Below are 12,499 nucleotides of genomic sequence, written 5' to 3'. Positions count from 1 at the left end.
TCCCAGGGTGATACTTATAATTCACCTGTCTGTGTGATCAATTCAACCGAGACAGCGACAAGACAAGTAACTCTACGGTCAGGTGGCGGTATAGCCATGAAATAAAGTGAGCACCTGGTTTCTCCAATAATGAAATAGGGCTGTGTGTCCTCAGATAGCCACCAATGAAGACCAGCATATTGTGAAATACAAGTTGGAAGATGCTTTCAAACTGAATTAGTGCTGAAATGACAGTGTGCTATTGGGTAGGTTTTCAGTAGTTATGTGCTTGGGGAGCTGTATGCCCGGAAGTTATGTGGTTTGAGAGCTGTATGCCCCGGAGTTATGTGCTTGGGGAGCTGTATGCCCAGAAGCTGTGTGCTTGGGAAGCTGTATGCCCAGAAGTTATATGCTTGGGAAGCTGTATGCCCAGAAGTTATGTGCTTGGGAAGCTGTATGCCCAGAAGTTATGTGCTTCGGAAGCTGTATACCCAGAAGTTATATACTTGGGAAGCTGTATGCCCAGAAGTTATGTGCTTGGAGAGCTGTATGCCCAGAAGATACATTTATGTGCTTGGGGAGCTGTATACCCAGAAGTTATATGCTTGGGAAGCTGTATGCCCAGAAGCTGTGTGCTTGGAGAGCTGTATACCCAGAAGTTATGTGATTGGAGAGCTGTATGCCAAGAAGCTATGTGCTTTAAGGGCTGTATGTCCAGAAGTTATGTGCTTGGAGAGCTGTATGCCCCAGAAGCTGTGTGCTTGGAGAGCTGTATGCCAAAAAGTTATGTGCTTGGAGAGCTGTATGCCCAGAAGTTATGTGCTTGGAGAGCTGTATGCCCAGAAGTTATATGTTTGGAGAGCTGTATGCCCAGAAATTTCATGATATATTTTTAAGAAAAAAAAAGAATGAAAAGGGTTTCAAGAATTCTTCATACTTGTGTATATAATGGTCAATCCTATACGATGATTGCACTGTATCCCAGGGTGATACTTATAATTCACCTGTCTGTGTGATCATTTCAACAGAGACAGCGACAAGACAAGTAACTCTACGGTCAGGTGGCGGTATAGCCATGAAATAAAGTGAGCACCTGGTTTCTCCAATAATGAAATAGGGCTGTGTGTCCTCAGATAGCCACCAATGAAGACCAGCATATTGTGAAATACAAGTTGGAAGATGCTTTCAAACTGAATTAGTGCTGAAATGACAGTGTGCTATTGGGTAGGTTTTCAGTAGTTATGTGCTTGGGGAGCTGTATGCCCGGAAGTTATGTGGTTTGAGAGCTGTATGCCCCGGAGTTATGTGCTTGGGGAGCTGTATGCCCAGAAGCTGTGTGCTTGGGAAGCTGTATGCCCAGAAGTTATATGCTTGGGAAGCTGTATGCCCAGAAGTTATGTGCTTGGGAAGCTGTATGCCCAGAAGTTATGTGCTTCGGAAGCTGTATACCCAGAAGTTATATACTTGGGAAGCTGTATGCCCAGAAGTTATGTGCTTGGAGAGCTGTATGCCCAGAAGATACATTTATGTGCTTGGGGAGCTGTATACCCAGAAGTTATATGCTTGGGAAGCTGTATGCCCAGAAGCTGTGTGCTTGGAGAGCTGTATACCCAGAAGTTATGTGCTTGGAGAGCTGTATGCCAAGAAGCTATGTGCTTTAAGGGCTGTATGTCCAGAAGTTATGTGCTTGGAGAGCTGTATGCCCCAGAAGCTGTGTGCTTGGAGAGCTGTATGCCAAAAAGTTATGTGCTTGGAAAGCTGTATGCCCAGAAGTTATGTGCTTGGAGAGCTGTATGCCCAGAAGTTATGTGCTTGGAGAGCTGTATGCCCAGAAGTTATGTGCTTGGAGAGCTGTATGCCCAGAAGTTATATGTTTGGAGAGCTGTATGCCCAGAAATTTCATGATATATTTTTAAGAAAAAAAAAGAATGAAAAAGGTTTCAAGAATTCTTCATACTTGTGTATATAATGGTCAATCCTATACGATGATTGCACTGTATCCCAGGGTGATACTTATAATTCACCTGTCTGTGTGATCATTTCAACAGAGACAGCGACAAGACAAGTAACTCTACGGTCAGGTGGCGGTATAGCCATGAAATAAAGTGAGCACCTGGTTTCTCCAATAATGAAATAGGGCTGTGTGTCCTCAGATAGCCACCAATGAAGACCAGCATATTGTGAAATACAAGTTGGAAGATGCTTTCAAACTGAATTAGTGCTGAAATGACAGTGTGCTATTGGGTAGGTTTTCAGTAGTTATGTGCTTGGGGAGCTGTATGCCCGGAAGTTATATGGTTTGAGAGCTGTATGCCCCGGAGTTATGTGCTTGGGGAGCTGTATGCCCAGAAGCTGTGTGCTTGGGAAGCTGTATGCCCAGAAGTTATATGCTTGGGAAGCTGTATGCCCAGAAGTTATGTGCTTGGGAAGCTGTGTGCCCAGAAGTTATATACTTGGGAAGCTGTATGCCCAGAAGTTATGTGCTTGGAGAGCTGTATGCCCAGAAGCTGTGTGCTTGGGAAGCTGTATGCCCAGAAGTTATGTGCTTGGAGAGCTGTATACCCAGAAGTTATATGCTTGGGAAGCTGTATGCCCAGAAGCTGTGTGCTTGGAGAGCTGTATGCCAAAAAGTTATGTGCTTGGAGAGCTGTATGCCCAGAAGTTATGTGCTTGGAGAGCTGTATGCCCAGACGTTATGTGCTTGGAGAGCTGTATGCCCAGAAGTTATGTGCTTGGAGAGCTGTATGCCCAGAAGTTATATGTTTGGAGAGCTGTATGCCCAGAAGTAAACAAGCATTATGTACAGAATAGTATATACCATTGCTTAATTTATCAAAATGTCTATGTTAAATAGTAGGAGGAATCTTAAATATATTATGTGTATAAAGTGCTAAAATGCACCGTCATATTAAGTTAAAAGATACGAGAATTATCGTATACCCTCTGCAAGACGCAGTGTAGGATGGTTATGTAGTACACATTGACAAGTAGGTTACCTTTGGGATCCTAGAAGTTCTTGGCCCTACCTAATACCTATATGACAGTGATAAGCCCATAAATACCTACTACAAATACAATGCTGTACATATCTAAACCATTAAAACGGCCTTGTGAGCGACTTGAGGAAGAGACTTTGATACATGATATATTTTTAGAAACACCCAGTCAATCAGCTTTTCACACAACTGGTCAATATCATCTTTTTCCGGTAATCACGTGACATTATTTCAGCCTATCAAGAAGAGCGAATCTCATAATTTTGTAATCATAGTCTGTATCCTTCGAGTTTATTTCTTGTGATATTCGTCATGCGTTTGATTGTTTTAAGTAAAAGTGTACCTTTTCCTACAAGGAGGTCAGCCTTACATTGCTGAGGCAAATATCAAGGAGCAATGAGCCTTTCACTTTCACTTATTTATTTATATATTTGCAACATTTGCGTTACTGACGAAAAATATCATAAAAAATAATAAACTAGTTCCATAAAAAAACTAAACAAATAGCTTGCATAATCTGTCAATTTGTTTCAAGTCATTTCGTCCTACAAAGCAATATATACGTTATACCGAAATTATTTGCTTCAGATGCATGCTTTGACGAAATGGTTTGCTTCGATGACATCGACAAATTGACAATTCGTCTTGAAAATGAAATACACACATCTTAAAGGTCATCAGAACGTGACCCCGTATGGGATGTTGTTAGATGTTCATGTAATGTAGTGAGAATGACCTTCTACATTTTAATTAGATGGATATTATACCCAATTTCCGGGTAAAAGCAAACAGCAAAAGTAAAAATATAATATAGAGCTCTTTTTTATTATAATTGATGCGTGAAAATGAAGACATACAAAATATATGTCAAATCTCCGAAACCAATCAGGGTGAAAATAATAATTATCTAGATATTTACAGCAGCTAGAACTATTTATAAAATGTAAATATTTGTCGTAAGAACCACTGCCGGATGCATTCGAACCTGCGGTCGGCTCAGCATGTTAAGACCTCTTAAATATCATTTTCAATATGTAGACTACTAAAAGTTTGTTTATATTTTTTTTTGTTATTTGTCTATTTCTTAATATCAATGTTTTGACATATTAAACCGTATATTTTTTCACTCACCGACTGAAACTGAGGATTTGATGGCACTAAAAATGTTGAACATGCTTGTACGGACTATAACCTGTCGGGCGGTTGAAGATGACAGACGACGAATAGGTGAAATACCTTGCAGACGGCCGCAGATGACACACAGATAAACAAGTAGAACATGCGATCAGAAGTAATGAATGCATTTTTCGTAACTTACGATTCTTTTTTCCGGTAGTTATCAGACATTTCCTAGTGGAATAACAAAAAATGTCATTACGATGAAATCTTATATCTCTTTCTGTATATATCTATTATTAGCATTGTTTCAAGAATATAATAACATAATAAGTGACGACATACACAATGTCGTCACGATAAAATCCTGTTCTGTCGCAGTGTACATACCATTATAAGCGTTCTGGTATTCTATACTATGCAACACCTCCAGTTTATACAAATGATGGTCAACTTACTATACATATATATGTACACTTATCAACCTCTTAATACTGTAAGCTATATATAATTCAACAATGGTACATATTTATCCAAATTGTTCAATACATACTTTATTTCTATTAGCCATTAAACATTGTTTCAATATATATACATATACGCATTTTCTAAAATGTTGCTATTATGTATACCAACTCATTGTCACCCTTGATGCTCTTCTCAAAAATGAGATTGTGCTTCTGTAAAACTGTATCTATAATTGATGTTTTTTTTCTATGTATTTCATGTACTTGTAATATGCAAAAGGATAAATAAAAAGATTTTAAAACTGAAAAAAGAAGATTAAAATCGAAACGAAAAAAAAAAAAAAATAAAAAAAAAATAAAATAACATAATCACTGATGACATACACACAATTTTACGTTCTGAATAAAATAAAACAATTTTGACCACTGACGCCTCTGAACTTCAACAACATTTTTTGTTGAAATGCAAATGAAGCGAATGTACTCGTGTAATATGTGCTTATGTTGCTGCACTTTTTCCATCGACACTGTTTTTTAAGCAAAAATGTACTAAATCTAATTCATTAGAATGATAGATATATTGATGAAAGAAGGTAATAGTACATATACATCAATGTACAGGCTCATGCAGATAACCAAGGGCTACCAGTGAGTTGTATATGTGCAGTACAAGCAGGTAACTAACGGTTACCAGTGAGTTGTAGATGACCAGCACATGAAGGTTAGCAATGGTTACTAGTGAATGGTATATTTACAGTACATGTAGGTTACCAACGGTGAGCGGTATATGTACTGTACATTAAGGTTATCAATGGCTATTTTAGCTATCACGTTAGCATCGTGGAGAAGGTTAAAGGGCTTGGAGGGCGCATGCCTTGCGTCCCCTTGTATTAGGTTGCGCGGCGAAGGATCGTTGTTTACGTTTTCACTGCTAAAAACAGCGAGCCTGTGACGGTCTTGCATACTGTATTAACTTCGTATGTGATATATATATGGCTTGGTCGATGCCTCATATTTTGAATATAATGGTCTGAAGGGCGCATGCACTACCGGCCTAGGTTATTGAATTTTATTTATTATATTTTGTTTAAAAAAAGTTTTTGAAAGAGTTAATAACAACAATTAATTCTCAAACTCACTGAATTTTAATTAGATACATAGGACGAAAAGGATCGGTGGTAAGACCGAACTGAACTAATTAACATGCTATATCGGTTGAACATATATATTAATTCATATCTCCTAAGCTCACATGTTCATAGACAAACATTATACTGTTATAAATAAAAAAAATATCTGTGGAGGAATGTGTCGAACAATAGCTCAATTTATTAATGAATTATTTAATCTATTATAAGTCATGTACGTTATTGGTACGTTATTGTCCAATAAACCTTATATCTGTTTTTCCTATTTATCATTGATGGTGTGTGTATTGTATAGATAGTTCTGGGCAACATCTCTGTATGTCAAAAGTGCACATAGGTGTTTGGTATATGCGTTTACTTTCATATAGAAGAGTACGTGTTCTATTACGAAGTTGGTTTGACGTTTCCAAATCACAGAGTGTTTTAAAATTGCCCGTGTTCCATGCGACGAAAAAAAGGTAATCTTATTTCATAGGTGTACACAAATTCCACAACATTACATGTTAATGGTGGTAATAAAAACTCGTCAAGATGTTGTGTTTTTTTTTTTGCAAAATAAGAAACATGGCAAAAAAATAAACAGTTATTAGTCATTATACGTCTTCTGTTTTCGATTTTTGCAACGTCAGAGAATTTTCTTATCTCGTTAAACCCTGATTATTTAACTAAAAAAACGAAATTAAAGAAAAAAAAAAAAAAAAATGGATGTATTTACAGCTGGCCATCCACACAAGGCATTGACTGAAATGTTTTTCAGTTGGTTCAATTCGGTATTAAAGAGTTCCTCTCATATATTGACAGTTATGCAAGCGAGATCATGAAACTTTTTGTCACAAAACGAATGTCCAATATATCCAAAGTTGATAGAACCTATTGTTGATTACCGACTGTGATAAACAAGGTTTTCTGATATTGTCACAAAACGATCTTCTATAATGAGGCCCGGGGTTCAATAATGAGAAAAACTATATGACACAACTGAACATAAGGATCCAAAGCAGATAGGACATTTAGTTAAAGTGTGTTAGTGATAATAAAACTATGGGTGTTATGATGATTATGCGACAGCTCTGAATTTTGTCTTTACCGATCAGTTCGAATTCTTTGAAGAATTCCATCAGGTCTATACCTAACATTGAGGCAGCGTACAAGAGAAATAATATGAAATCGTTAAAGGGAGGACAGACAAGCAGACAAACAGACAGACATACAGACAGAAAAACAGACAGACAGACAGATTTGTATACCGGCCGGACATACGTTCAATCGTTACTTATCACGAGTATATGCTAACGATTTTGCATGGTTATCAGGCATTCAGGATTGAAGAGTATACATAACCCCAACTTTTACAGCATGCCATTACCTGATCTTGATATGTAACACATTTTACACCATGCCATTTGAAGTATTTAGGGATTATAGCAAAACAATTAATTTAGCCTTGGACGGTGAGGTTTATTGTGAATTCTTGGCGTAATGATATCTAAGGGTTGTGAACGCCACTCTGGTATGCAAAGAATTTCGGTTGTATGATATAGCTAAATCTGGAGCATTTTTGTTACAAGGAAGCCAAGCGAAGACTATTTTTTTTGAATTCTATAACAATATGAGTATTTTTTAAATTGTTTTTCTATGTGGGAATTATTTTGAAGTTGACGAAACGCAGATTTACACTGTGTACATTGTCTCGGATGTCTCGCTTCTCAACAATAATTCCTTTGATTAAAACAATGTTAAATAACCTTTTACCTTAAATGTTACATATCGTGTTCAATGTATGACAAAGACACAACACATGTAATGTGCACAAGTGTTTTGTTCGTGTTATTTAGCCATGATTTATTACAATACATGAATTCATTGGGTAGTGTGCCAAATATTTGTATCTCTTTTTTTCAAAATCTGATTATATCAAAATCATATAATAGTTAAGGTACACAGACGTATTGCCACAGATGAACCTATATGCACTCTAGGGCAAAACGAATATAATGCATGTGATATGCGCTAACTGCTTCGGCTTAACTAGTATAAAATTAACCATTTTAATCATCATTTCGTTTAATTCTGTTGTCGTGTATTATGATGCGCCTGTCTCATTCAAACGTAGGTTAGTTATAGTGATCGCCGAATATCTCAGCAAAATATTTGTTAAAATTTTTAACAACATATGATTTTTTTTATTGCAAATGAAGTTGACTATACCAACCAGGCTATGCATTTACATGCTGATATGGTTGATAATGTGCATGTCATTGCGGACACATCTACTGACGCTACATAACACCACAGCACAGAACTGTATCAGGTAAGTACACATATTTATATTATAATATTTTATATTTCTTTTAGTTAAATTGATGCAAACTGTATACAAACCCAATAACCCATCTAGTGGGTACTTGACGTTCTGTAGGAGAGCCTTACTCAATTTTCTACCAAATGAAAATTTGACGTTGTGTAGGAGAGCTTTACCCAATAACCTACCAGGTGAACATTTTTATGTTCTGTAGGAGAGCCTTATTCCATAAACTACCTAGTGAGAGTTTGACGTTGTGTAGGAGAGCCTTATTCCATAAACTACCTAGTGAGAGTTTGACGTTGTGTAGGAGAGCCTTATTCCATAAACTACCTAGTGAGAGTTTGACGTTGTGTAGGAGAGCCTTATTCCATAAACTACCTAGTGAGAGTTTGACGTTGTGTAGGAGAGCCTTACTCAATAAACTACCTAGTGAGAGTTTGACGTTGTGTAGGAGAGCCTTATTCCATAAACTACTTAGTGAGAGTTTGACGTTGTGTAGGAGAGCCTTATTCCATACACTACCTAGTGAGAGTTTGACGTTATGTAGGAGAGCCTTATTCCATAACCTATCTAGTGAGAGTTTGACGTTGTGTAGGAGAGCCTTATTCCATAAACTACCTAGTGAGAGTTTGACGTTGTGTAGGAGAGCCTTATTCCATAAACTATCTAGTGAGAGTTTGACGTTGTGTAGGAGAGCCTTATTCCATAAACTACCTAGTGAGAGTTTGACGCTGTGTAGGAGGGCCTTATTCCATAACCTTTCTAGTGAGAATTTGACGTTTTGTAGGAGAGCCTTACTCCATTACTTACTAACATGGAATGACATGTATGATACCATATACTGAGAACTCAGCAACATACAAAAAAGAGATGATACTTTAAAACGGTAGGTGCTTTGTAATCTGAATATCGTTCAAACCTAAACAACCTTTTTTCACAAACGCACTTAATATTTATTTCATGTTTTAGATTATTCAGAGTTGACCACATATCCTAATAGTACTTGAAGAAAATCTATTATCAATGCAAGATGGGTGTAATATTCAGCCAAAAGCACATACAGAAAGGTAAGCCCGACAAATTATAAATTTATTAAACTATAAATAGATAAAAGAATATTTCTACTTCTACGGCGATTGCTAGTCGTGCTGAAAGGAACCACAAACACATTTTTCGTTGCATGGACAGTTTCTAATTCTAGATACAGTAGTAAGTTGTAGTTGTTACAATACAGATTTAGAAATACATTCATCACCTGTCACAAATACATTTCAGATATATGTTTAATCATGATCAGAGAAAAAAACTAAACTCTTCTTATCTATTTCTAATTTTTTGTTTGTTAATTTTTTGAAGCAATTAACACGACGCTAAGACATTTGCGATTTAATCGTTAACAACTCGTCCCGCTTCGGGGTCAAACAAATTAATGAACAACTGTATTTTATTTTCTGTACCTGCCTTGTGGTATCAACGAATTATTTTGAAATTTAGATTTGACTATATTTTTTAGCTTTGCATCAACGTTTCGTAAATGTGATACAAACATGACGCGCATACGTTGAATTTACTTCAGTTTCCATTCTGATTTTTTTTCTGTATATCCCTTCATATATATAATTTTTTTATATATAAATAATTTGATAAGGAATTTTGAAAGTAGAGAAAGATGTCTTCGAAATGTTGTAGTTAAGAAAAATCTGTTATCAATGTTATTGATGATCTCTACGATAGTCACACGGTGGAAATTTTAAATTTTCAGATTTGATCTCAAAAAGGTCACAGGTTAATCCAAACATTGATTTCCTTACAACAAACTTCATCAAAGCAACCGTCAACAAATATGATCCAATCACCAATCCACAGGTAGGTGTCGCCAAACGTGTGGACACACTCTATTCAGAAGACAAAAGACTGTTTGTTAAATAGCTGTTATAAATCAATGCCTTCAGAGGCATTCAAGCAATAGCTTAATATTAGGTAATTGTTTTATACATGGCTAGTATGTTTTTTAAAACTCACCTGAAAGAATGTAAATCAATGATGTATCTTGTAATTTAATATCTAGTAGTTATTTGAAGAAACATTTTAAAAGCAATGTTAAAATGATTGACGGGGAATATTTGTTTATGCGAAGAATATATGTAATTCATATAGATATTTTGAGGGGATATATATAATTTGGTAATACATTACTCTTTACAGATTTAAGACAATACATATGTTTTCAGCAATAACATTGAAAGCATTTTTTCCGTATATGTAAATGGTCAAAACGGTTAAATGAATGACTTTTTTTACCGGTTCTAATCTGACTAATGCATCAAATCATTCTACAAGTAATAATATATCGAAAACTCAAGCAAAATTAACGTGAACAAATTTCAACTTGTTTATAAACATCTAAAATTTTGGAAAATCGGGTGACATAATGGTAAAACACTTGCCTTAACATTTTGCTCCTGTAAAATACCTTTGTGGACCAAACGGGTCTTTTATATGCTATTTCAAAATCAGCTATACAAGAAAATACATGAATATGTTGTTCATTAAATAGAAATTTCTTTATATATAGGGTTACATTAATCTTGGATTATCTGAAAACAAGCTGTGTGAAGACCTCTGGCTCAAGAAGGTAATTTTTTACCACTTTCTTTAATATCTCATTAATAATTTTAAACATGTACTTATTCTTTTAAGCTGTATTTAACTGAATATTACTTAAATATGTTAGAAGTCACATCATATAATTTTATATTTTATTCGAAATGCCCGGTTTTTTTAATTTGCAGATTATGACGTATTCGTCTGCCAAAAAGATATTATTTTGTCCGTAAGCTGATGTTGTAAAATACACATACAGCAAATATGCAATGTCTTGAAATCTCGTGATTACTTTAACTTCACGGTATTGTACCAAACGATTGATATTCATGTCGTCGAGAAAGCAGTTTGCAAAATTTTACGATATTATTTGGATATTACTGTTGCGTTCGTCGTTGTCTCCAGGGAAGGTGTTTAGGGCTTTTTTGACCTTAGATAAATGGTCTTTTGCAGATAGCTGAAGTATCAGGGTCATCCAACTTTTCTAGTACGGACATACTCTATTATTACTCTTTTCATGGAACGCAACAGTAAGTTAACGCAAAGTTTTGCTATCATTTGTCGGAATGTAATAGCATATGTAATGGAAGCAATTTGAACTTGTAAGCAATGGCTATCATTCTCAAAAACGACGCAAGCTAATGTAAGGGGAACACACATAGACATAGACTTATATTTCTGAGTAGTCTCCTTTTCTCCAATAAAAAATTAATGTTCCAATAGTGCTTTTAAAAATGTATTTATAGAATAGAAAGTAATGATAGTAAAAACAAGTGTCGGATATGATAAATCCATTGCAATTCATATTGAAGTTGCGGGTTGTACATAGAAAAATGATCAGATTTCACTGAAAAAATGTACCGCGTTTTTTTAATATATGAAATGCAGGCCTGTCGAACGTTTTGTCTTTACTTACTTTGTTGCTAATTTCCTTTTAAGACTAAGAAGAACATTGAGCACATTCATTGAAGAACGTTTCAAGAGCAAGGAGAAAATTGACGAGGAAAAGGTAAATATAAGTTATATATTTGTTTACTTCCTGATTGACATTTGTATATACCCTAGGAGTTACAATATTAACCTCCCCCTCATGGCGTTGGCTGTACAACAGATATTATGGTGATTTCATTCAAGTACAGATGTACTATGTTATACACACACAACACCGACTGCTATCAATTCTAGGGATATCATACACTATGTATACCAACATGACCAAAGATCAATGGGAACTGAAACGAAGAAAACGACTTGTAGCTCAATTCAAAATCTGTTTAAGTTTTAAGTTAACTTGTTGCTAATATTGGTCCCATTGAGGCATGTTCAAGAGAAAAAGGAATCTGAGCTGTCTGACGCGAACAAAATGTTGATTTCCAAGGTGTTCCAAGATGCATGTACAGAAATATGCTATATTTCTCATATTTGAGTTTTATCACCAAGACGTCACTTTATCATAAATGCCTTTGAAGTAAACACAATCTATTGATTTTATAAATCTTACATATGTTGAATGATTTACAGATTGTGTGCATGGACGGAGTATCTGCAATAGTGAACGCTCTGGCCTTTACTTTGGCTGACCCAGGAGGTATAGTGACCATTGACAGCATTAAATGTATCTAATCTCCCTAGTTAAGTTTCAAGGTCTGCCATTTATTCTGTACATCTTCGTAATTTATTAAGGTAAATCTCATACTGTGGTTGTGCATTGAACTGGATCTAGTAAAGGTAAGCGAGTTTGGTAAATAATAAAGTATGACGGTATGTAAGCAAAGTCGGCTATACAATACAGTCCTAGATTATATAAAAACACTAAAACGTGTATGACAAATCATGAAAAGGTACGTGATAAGCATGGTGCTAAATATGGTGTTAATGTTGTAA

This window comes from Pecten maximus, chromosome 13 (genome assembly GCF_902652985.1).
Source record: "Pecten maximus chromosome 13, xPecMax1.1, whole genome shotgun sequence".
Taxonomy (NCBI): domain Eukaryota; kingdom Metazoa; phylum Mollusca; class Bivalvia; order Pectinida; family Pectinidae; genus Pecten; species Pecten maximus.
This window is presented reverse-complemented; position numbering follows the sequence as displayed.